This window comes from Macaca mulatta, chromosome 1 (genome assembly GCF_049350105.2).
Source record: "Macaca mulatta isolate MMU2019108-1 chromosome 1, T2T-MMU8v2.0, whole genome shotgun sequence".
NCBI classification, from domain to species: domain Eukaryota; kingdom Metazoa; phylum Chordata; class Mammalia; order Primates; family Cercopithecidae; genus Macaca; species Macaca mulatta.
In genome coordinates, this window is record NC_133406.1 from 48141990 (window position 1) to 48153464 (window position 11475).

Sequence of the window (11475 nt, forward strand, 5' to 3'; positions counted from 1 at the left end):
AGAAGTTCTTTCCTAATAACCACCACAGCTGTGAATATGCTGGGTCATGCTTGAAGCCTGCACACCTCTGAGTCTCACCCAAGGCCCACAGTTTGTACTACCTAGTTAAAACTGCTGATTATTCAAGAGCCAGGGGCTCTTCAGTCAAGTGATAAATCCAGCCAAGACTGAGTCCTTTCTTTCAAGGCAGCTATGACCCCTTCTGGCTAAAGAATGTATCTAGAAACAAAGTTTGGGAGCTATAACCTGAAATGGGGTCCTCACAACTCTGCCCTGTACCCTATACTACCATGGCTGAGGTGATGTCCAAGCTGCAGAACAAAGTCCTCTTTACTCTTCCTTCTCCTCTTCTCAAGCAGAAGGAAGGTGTATCTTTCAGAGCTGTGTTCTGATTTGCCAGGGTTGGGGGAGGAGTGGTGCGAGCCCTTTTTTAACTGTCACTGCTCACGTCTCACTGGGTCACATGCCCCCCAGGTTCGCCAGCTCCACTCCCAGTATAACACTATGAGTTGTCCAGGAGTTGCAGTCCTTGTGGCCTAGACAGCCTTTCAAGCTTATTTAGAATCCCAGAGCTCTGTAGCTCACGGCACGGAGGTTTGCCAAAACTTAATTTCCAACTTCTGGGATAGGTCGATCCTCCCTGGTTACAGCTGGCATAAATGCTCCCTCCATGGGCTCCCTCTGAGTTTGCCCCATGATAATAGCACTGAGTTCCTGCAATTGCTGAAATCTTTGTCTCCCAAGTGCACAGATTCTCTCTGCCTGCTACTGGGCCACTGCTAGAGGATGAGGAAGTTGTGATGTAAGTTCTTCAAGACTGTTTTTCCTACACTCTTCAGTGCCATGTCCAGCAGTGTGAAGTTAAAACCAGGTATTGTGATTGCTCACCTGATTTTTGGTTCTTATGAAGGTGCAATTTTGTGTAGATAGCTGTCAAAATCCTTACTGGTGGAGGCCTCTATTTGGCCATCTTTCTCCCTCCCCTCGGTTTCTATCATGTTCTTTCAGTATCCAAAATGAAAATACTTGCTGATATGTATTTAGAAGACACATTCTGTTTCTTTGCCAGTGTAAATGGTCTGCTTTATTTTGTAGTCCATCATTTGTAATTTCCCGAGACAGGAATTGGAATAATTTCCTTTGCATACACAGTCATAAATTAGAAATTATACAAATGATTTTCATTGATTTTACTTTTAAATATTTGTTTACATGTGTTTAACAAGAGGAGAAAATGTTCTTACACACAGAAGCATGGCAAGGCATATGTCAGAAGATCTAAAAATATTTTATTTTTATGGTTGCAAAACAAATATTTTAAAATGTCTTTGGTAGACATTTCATGTTTGAAAGAAATCCACTATTACTGCAGATCCCTTTTACTAACTATAAAATAATCAGAACAGAACAGCAAACTTTTTCTCAATATTTTATTTGAAATTTATAATAAATATGAAACTGCTCTTAGTAATTCTAATTAATGTATCTTTCTATTGGTTATGTCATAAACTACATATTTGCAAACAATACCACTTCAAACACAATTTAATCACCATCCACAATAATTACCACAGGCAATAGTCATTTTAATATTTTACTAGAACAGTATTATCATTTGCAAAATCTACTCCCATAATAATTATTTGAAAGTAAATAACTATGAAATTCTAAAACATCTTCAATGACCTTAATTAGTTTATTACCACAGGTAATAATCTTATAATACAAAGTTCTAATGGTTTACCTTTGCCATCCTCATGAAAATATGAAACAAACTTTTTATTACACATATGAAAGTATTAATTTTATATTTAAAATACATCTAATATTAATATATTATGCAGTATGTCCAGTTTTTTAAAAAATGCTACTATATGTGATATTTGCCTCAGAGGTAAGGAATAGAACATATTAAATAAATCTCTTGATCCATAATTTATCACAAACTCTATATGTCAAGTATATAGTGTACCTTATTTTTATTAAGTCAAAATTGATTTAATTGAATTATGTCTTTTTACTTGTAACCAATTATCATTCAGTCAAATAATTTTGCTTCAAAATTACTAGTATAACTACTCTGGTATATAAGAATTAATTTTCTTTACATCAAGTGTAAGCCTTGTCAATATGAGTTGAAAGCATGGATAGGCATCTTAATAATGTTTAACACAGATTCAAGTCAATTGACTAGCATAACACTTTTCTATATTCAAACCTGCAGTTTACCTATGGCATTTCTATATATAAAAAGGTCTTACCAGAATTCTTAATGGCAAAACTTCATTCGTTGTCTTATCAATTCATTTTATCAAATTTGACCTTACTTCTCTGTTTATTTCAGAATAGTATTTGTTCTTCACTTATAAGGACTTAATCTAAACTATATGTTAAGTGATTATAAAGGAAAAAATCTGATTCCATTTTGGGTTTCTTTCTTGTCCTGTCATCTATAGGCATAGCAAAAATCTTTCAATCTTAATAACTTAAATATTCTCCACTAAATACCTTATTTCTCCCCAAATCATTAGTTCTCCTTCCTGTATATGTGTGGTTCTCTTTTCAGGAAGAAAGCATGAAAACTTCCTGAAGATAATCTTGTATTGTAGTGTTTATAAAATTCTGGTCTGAGTGCCAGTACAGTATCAAATCCAGGTTTCTGATCTGTGTTTTTTTTTTTTTTTCCAAAACAAATAATAGTTTTACTAAAATTCAATCTGGTCTGAATGTCAACTTCTACCTCATATAGTTTTCAAATCTCTGTTAAATATATTTTTGTTTTGCAGCATTTTTTTCACTTTGAGATCTACTAAGCCAGTCTGTTGTTTCTTTCTTATACTTTTATATCAAACCTCTCTTAAAAATTTAACTAGCAACCTGCTTGAAAATGGATTTACTAGAAGGCAGTTTCACATAACATATCAATTTATACGACTAAAGTGTAAACTGTAGTTCACTTCTGAATCAGTGGGCTTTAATCATCATTTGTATTTGTTAGTCGATAGAAAAATATGTTAGAAGTTAGCATTTTCATTTGAAAAATCAGGTTAATATAAATTATTATTGATTAAACTTAATGAATAAAAGTAAATAGAAAAAAATTTTAATAACCATGATTAATCATATATCTTGTTTGCTAACATTTATAATTTCATGATAAAATAATCCCATTATATATTCTAGTTATATTAATAGCATAGATTTTATAACTGTTATTTTAAAAAGAGCTATTTTATGTACACAGGAATTTAAGATGTTATTCTCATCTTTTTTTTCATAAGAAACAAATGTTCATACTTTCTAAGAGTCCTAAACAAAGAGTTATAGCATAGAAATACTTACTGCCCTAAAACTTTCCTATGGTGAATTGCATGTGTAACAACAACAAAAAACATTTTAAAAGTTTTGATATAAACCTCTGGTCTCTTGCATTATTTATATTTATCCAAAGATGATTTCTAGAAACAATTTTAGTCAGCTTTTTAAAATTTAATATATTGTTATAATGAGAGGCAAAGATATGAAGTAATAGACTATTTATACTCTCATGGTTGACTTTAACAAATACATTTCAAATAAGATATTTTATTTAGGTTTTACAAAAAAATCATAATTTCAAATGACAATCTTACTATGACACATTATTTTAAAAATTCAGATAAGAGTGGTTTGACCAAGTAGAAAGAGAATAGGGCTATGGTGGCCTTTAAAAGAGCTTCACAGAATTCCAAGGACTACCAGGAGCACAGCTTGGAAACCAGTACTGAAGGCAATTATTAGTTTGGATAAAATAGTGTCAAAGCTAAGTTTTTGTTAAACTAATTGGTTTTGCCAACTTTTTACATAGCTAGGAAACAGTTCAAATTGTCATTTTCATTATTGAAATGAAGTTTTTCATTTGGAAATAAAGTATTTATGGAAATAGAATAAATATAGCGTATTTACCACATATATCATATTGCATACTTTCCATAGAACTAATGCACTATATAATGTCTTTTAATAAGAACTTTATATTAATATATGAATAAGAACTTTAAATTCAACTTTAAAACCATGATATATTTACCAGATTCAACATGTCAAATAGTTGAGTAATAACTGTCATAGTTCAGTCTTTGTGGAAAGCAGTGTGATGATTTCTCAAAGAACTTAAAAACAGATTTGCTATTCCACATATTAATCCCATTTTTGGCTATATATCCAAAGGAATATAAATCAGTCTACCATAAAGACACTTGCATGTGCATATGTTCATCACAGCACTATTCACAATAGTAAAGACATGGAGTCAACCTAACTGCCCATCAATAGTAGGCTGTATATAAAAAAAAATAATGTGGTACATATACACCATGGAATATTATGCAGCCACAAAAAAGAACAAGAACTTGTTCTTTGCAATCATGTAGGTAGAGCTGAAAGTCATTATTCCAAGCAAAATAGTGCAGAAACAGAAAACTCAATACTACATGTTCTCACTTGTAAGTGGGAGTTAAATATTGAGTACACATGGACACATGGGCACTTGGAGGGTGGAGGGTGAGAGGAGGGAGAGGATCACAAAATTACCTATTAGGTACTATGCTTATTATGTGGGAAAACAAATAACCTGTATACCAAACACCTGTGACACACAATCTACCCATATAAAAAACATGCACATGTACCACTGAACCTAAAATAAAAGTTAAAAAAAGAAAAAAAAAAAGCTGTAAAGTTTGTTTGCCACTCTTCCTTTTGGGGCGAGGAGGTATGGGGGTAAATAAATGGACACAAGATAAATGAGATTTTATTCTTACACTTCAGAATTATTCAGTTGTAAAAACAATTTCTTATGAGAATCTAGAAAGTTTTCTTTGAGGCTGTGGGATTCAATTTGCCTTTGAGATTTAGAATAATTTTAATAAATATATATGGCTGAGTAAATGTGCTCCAGGGTAAAGGAAAGGTAGAATAAACAAAGGGACCTATGAAGAGTAAAGAAGAGGTTGAGAACAAATAAGTAGATTAATATACCTGGAATTAAAGGTCTGCTGGGGTAGTAGAACCTGTTGGCTAACATTTGAGAAAGGTAGGTGTCAGATTGTATTAATTAAATATCAGGTTGACTTTGAAATGTTGGAAATAAATGAAGAAAAAATCTAAATAATTAAGTTTAAGGTCGGGAAATGATCAATGCTAAATTGTGTTTACATTATTCCTACAGCAGCTCACATGGGGGTAGGAAAGAAAAGATATCAAGCTATGAAAATATAGTTGAAAGAGTTACTGGAAGCAAACAAATATTGTGTTGGAAATTCACCTTCCATGAATTACACATTTCCTCTCTGCCATCCAGGAGGGCATTACTGTGATACACTGCTTAAAATTATATTTTAAAATAGATCTGATTTTAAAGTCTATGTGTTCCTAGCTGTGTTAACTCCTGTAGTTAGTTAGAAAGAATTAATAATACCTACTATTCTACAGCATAATGGAATAACTATAGTCAATAGTAATTGTACATTTAAAAATAACTTAAAGAGTGTAATTGGATTGTTTGTGACTCAAAGAATAAATGCTTGAGGGGATGGATACCCCATTCCTCACGATGTGTTTATTTCACATTGCATGCCTGTATCAAAACATCTCATGTACCCCACAAATATATTACACCTACTATGTATCCATACAATTTTATAACGTAAAACTAAACATTAAAATTAAAAGCTTTAATCACTCATATCTCACTTGTATCAGTAAAACAGGGCCAATTTTAACATCTCTGAGTTACTGCAAAGGTTGGATGAAATGGCAGTTGCATATGACTGCAATGCATGTAGTACTCAAGGCCAAATTACTGTTGTCTTTCTGATAAAGCTCATATACAGACGTTCCATCCATGTAATGAAGGGGAACCTTGTCACATATACCTTTGGAAACAGTATTATAATACAGAGACAGAAAAAGGGCTAAATTTCATTCAGTTTTATATTCATTTAGTGTTTTTAAAAATTTTTATTGCCTTTTAAAAATTTTTACAACAGTTATTCCTAAGAAAAATATATTTCATTTGCCCTAGTTACAATTTTAGCAAGTTATCTCATAATAATACAAATGAGAACTTGCAATCTCAAAGGTAGATTCATAATTAACTTTTCCCATTTAGGCCAATATTGTTCGTTCCCTGGACTTTATTTTTCTCATTGTAGCTCACTTTCTTTTTTCACTTAATAAATAACATTGTCACTAAAATCTGCCTTGGAAGCCCTAAATATACAAAATAGTGAAAATGTTCTGTACAGTAACTGAGAAAATAGATTAAAGTCGACAAAATATTTAATTGACAAAAAAATCAGCCACCATTTTCCAATTGTCACTAAAAAGTAACTTTTACTGGCTGGGCGCGGTGGCTCATGCCTGTAATCCCAGCACTCTGGGATGCTGAGGTGGGTGGATCACCTGAGGTTAGGAGTTCGAGACCAGGCTGACCAACTGACCAACATGAAGAAACTCTGTCTCTACTAAAAAAAAAAAAAGAAAAAAAATTAGCTGGGTGTGGTGGTGCATGCCTATAGTATGCCTGTAGTCCCAGCTATTTGGGAGGCTGAGGCAGGGGAATCGTTTGAACCTGGGAGGTGGATGTTGTGGTGAGCTGAGGTCGTGTCACTGAACTCCAGCCTGGGCAACAAGAGAGAAATTCTATCTCAAAAAAAAAAAAAAAAAAAAAACAAACCAAAAAAAAGTAACTTTTACTGACATTCCTTTTTGCTTTCTTTGATAAATAGAAAAACTAAGCGAGATCCTAGGAGCAAATGTAACCAATCAGGGAAGCACTGTATTTCTTAGATGGATCTTTGTAAACTTTGTTTATATGGAGAAGTGCAATTTATCTACTCTCCATCACCTAATTTTTCATTCTTTTGACAACTAACGTTAAGGGATTACTGTTCTTTCATTCCTACTTGTAATTGCTTCTTTTACTTTTTTAAAAAAATTATATTAAAAGGGAGAAAATTGAAACTTGTGTGTACTTGACATGATGTGCGGATGAATTCACACTTTACTTCATGGCTGGTATCCAATAAGAACAACAGAAAAATCCCACAATTTTTTCTTCCACTATTTCCATATTCCTATTCATGTAATTGTATGTGTGTGTGTATATATATACACACACATACACACACATATATACACACACGCACACACACATAACTTGCTATATATACGTGTATGTATACGTGCATATATATATACACACACATACACACACACACACACATATATACACACACGCACACACACATAACTTGCTATACCCTGAGAGTAGCTCACCTTTAAACAAGTAATAGAAAAATGAATCAAGAGCCTACACATGGCTAAATTTGTGAGTATACAAGAAAACTTGTCAAGCAAAATAATATAAACATAAAAATTCAGACATCAACTTTCATTTTTTAACTAAAATAAACTTTATCACAAAATAACCAGATACAGCCAAATATATAAAGGCTTATGAAGCATAAGCCTTTTGTTATACCAGTGTAAGCATTCTTAAATAATTAGCTGAGTTTTAGAAAATATTCATTTGATCACTCTTTAATGCTGCTCTCATTAGGTGATTACATATGACTTCACAGAGAAAGACACCCACTTACTGTCACAACTATTCAATCTCTGCATTTTGTTGCAATGAAAGGACAACTAGACCAAGTATTTACACTTCATAGCCAGGTGTACATGCCTGGATGACTGTACTTCCCATATGTCCTGGACCATGACAATTATCATCAATAATGGTACCTTGTTGCCTGCCCAGCTACCTGCTTCCTACAACCTCCTGGCCAGGACTAGGACACTCCAGAGCAGTGGGCAAAAGCTACAATATAGCCTACCGCTACCCTGATATTACATTGGTCTAGTTACTGATCTCTAAGGTCTACCAACAACTGCTCTCATCACCATTATATGTTTTTGAAACAATAACAATGACAACAGCAGCAAACTATTAGGTGACTTGTAGACTTAATAAATAGATAATTTCATGTATATCATTTATTCATTTTAATGTTAATGAATTCTATCTTTCAATTTGATGAAATAAAATTGAATACATTAAAATATTCTCTAACCCTTAAAATCCCCTGAGAATTTTATTCATCATTATTTCTATTATCAATCAAATCTAACTCATAGTACATTAGGTAGTCATTAACAAAAGTTACCTTAACTTTCCACAACTTGAACTAATGTTTTTGTATTATCAACTTAATTTTAGAGTTCTGCAATCATTAGTAAACATTTGCAAACAGAATTAAAAGTACTGAAATATCTAAACACTAAACACTGTTCTGTAGCTATTTTCAACCTAGTGGCTGATACTAGCCTTGTATGTAAATGAAAATTATGAAAAGAAAGGGGCATCCAAGATTGACTAAGTAGAGAAGTGAAATGGTAGGCAACTGTTTTATAAGTCAATGTTAAACCTTCTAAGCTATGCACATGATGAACTAAAGTGTAATTCTGATGTTTCCAACATTTACTTCTCCTTCGTGTAAAGGACAATATGGGAAAATTTGTAAATGACAAGACATTTGTTTTCTGCTAGTTATTTTTCATTTGATGTGTATTGTTGATTTCCTTCCAGTATCTAAAAATTATATGCCTGTATTTCTGACTAAATATATTCTCTATCTTTGGTTTGTTTTCCTCATTAGTTAGTATTCTTAATACTAAATGTCCAGTTATTAGAAAAAAATTCCTGCTGCATGAAATAAATATTTAGAAGTAATTCAACTACCTTTGTTTTGCTATTCCATATGGTTTTTCTTCTAAACCTGAGGCAAGAGTTTTTAATTTGAATTACAAGCTATGATTGAGACTCACTTATTAATATAAAGCCTAGAAATGTCTGAGACATTAGCAATTGTTTTGATTCAACTATATCTTACAGATGAATAAATGAATAATTTTAGAGTCAATCAACCTACACAAAATACTATTTTAATAATACTTTAAAGTCACACATGCCACCAATGATTTCTAGGAAAAAAAGTTCTATTCTCCAAAAGAAAATTACATATTTTTTTTTTTTACTTACAATATCAATGAAATCTACTTTGAAACACTTTGTCATATTATATAATACCTATCCTGAAATCACCTAGTTTGACAAAGTATAATTAAATAAAAGGAATACACTGTGATATTTTCCTTCAAAAATGGGGCAAGAAACTTGCTGGGAATCTTTTTAGCAAGGCATTCACGAAATAAAGCACTATGCCATAAAATGGTATTCATTATTTCAGAAATACCTGATTAAAGTTTGATCTGTTATTCTTTTTGCTATAAACAAATGTATGTACTAGATAATACACCACTAAAGCCAATTAAAAATAACTAAGAATGAAAGTATGTGTTGATTATCAATTATCAATATGAGTCAGATAGTGGAACATAGCCAAAACACACACACACACAATGAATTGACATTTTGGTTGAATTTAATTATGAGTCTTCTCAGTGTTTACTTCACTCTCTTTCAGCTATAGGTCTGACTTCATAGTCGACTTTACCACTTAATTGTGCACAAAGGAGCTTACTCTAACTTACAATAGTTATCATTGATGCACGGTCTCATTTATTCCATGTGACACCATTCTGATGTAATTATTAATATGTCTGTTTTAAGGTTGAAAAGACTGAAGATTTTGATAGAATAATATTTTCTCTATGAACACACAACTAGTAAATAATAAAACGAATTCAAATTCGATCTATCTGACCCTAGGGACCATACCATAAATCAATATAGGAGCATATGGGAGGTGCTTAAAGTTTTATTTTAATATAACTTCAGATAAAGTAAGAAAAGAAAAGTTGAGGTTGTAGTTTTCTTGAAATGTTAATAACTAAAATAGTAAAAAACAAATTGGGAAACAGTATAGTCATACATTGCCTAACAATGGAGATAACCTCTGAGAAATGTGTTGTTAGGTAATTTTGTTGTCGCACGAACATCAGAGATGGCACTTACAGAAACCTAGATGCTATAGCCTGCTACACATGTATGCTATATGTTCTAGCCTATGGCTCTTAGGCTACAAACCTACATGTTACTGAATGTTAACTGTACTGATTATTGTACTGTTACTGAATGTTAACTGTACGGAATGTTACTGTACTGATGCTGTGGCCAAATGGAACACAATGGTATTTGTGTATCTTCTACATTTTTACTATAGAAAAGGTACAGTAAAAACAGAGAATAAAAGATAAAATATAGTACACATACATAAGGCACTTACCAATGAATAGTGTTTGTGGAACTAGAAGTTGCTCTGGGAGAGTCAGTGAGTAAGTAAGTGGTGAGTGAATGTGAAGGCCTACGACATTATTGTAGACTTCTGTAGGCTTCATAGACACTGTATGCTTAGGCTACACTACATTTATATAAAAATTTTCTTTCTTCAACAGTAAATTAACCTTAGTTTACTGCAAGATTTTTACTTTATAAGCTCTTTAATTTTTAAAAATTGTTGGACTCTTGTAATAACTTTTAGCTTAAAACACAAACACATTTTATAGCTGTACAAAAATGCTTTCTTTCTGTATACCTTTATATTATAAGCTTTTTCCTATTAATTTTAAATATTTTTTATTTTTTAAACTTTTTGTTAAAAGTGAAGACACAAACACTCACATTAGGCTAGGCCTATACAGGGTCAAGATAATCAATATTACCACTGGAAGGCTTCTTGTCCCACTGGATAGTATTCAGGGACAATAAAACACATGGAGCTGTCATGTCCCATGATAATTATGACTCCTTCGAGAATACCTCCTGAAGAACCTACCTGAGGCTGTTTTACAGGTTTTTTTTTTTTGTAAGTATAAGGAGTACATTCTAAGATAATGACAAAAAGTGTAGTTCAATACATACATAAACCTACAACATAGCCATTTATTATTATTATCAGTACTATGTAATGTATATATTGTATGTACCACACTTCTATACAACTGACATGAGTGGGTTTGTTTATACAAGTATCACTACAAAAGTGTGAATAATGCATTGCACTAGCACATTATGACAGTTACAGTGACACTAGATGACAGGATATATTTAGCTTCATTGTAATCTTTTGGGAACACCATCTTATATGCAGCATATCCTTGACTGAAATGTTGTTATGGGTAAGATGGTTGTATATTGTTTTATTGTAAGAAGCAGGAGATTTTCGGTAGTAGATTTTATGTTTAGTTATTTTCAATAAAGAAGTAAAATTGTTAGGATTCCATCTATTGAATCTCCCAAGTTTATGGAATCGGAAAAAATTAAATGCAAATATCTGGTTTCTACTGAAATATCTCTCATGTCTGTGGTGCTGTCTTGTTGAATCAAAAGTTTGCTGACATTCGGTGAGCTCTGATGCTGTAAAATCTACTCTAAAACCAGCACTTGAATCCTGCAGCAACATTCCAGAT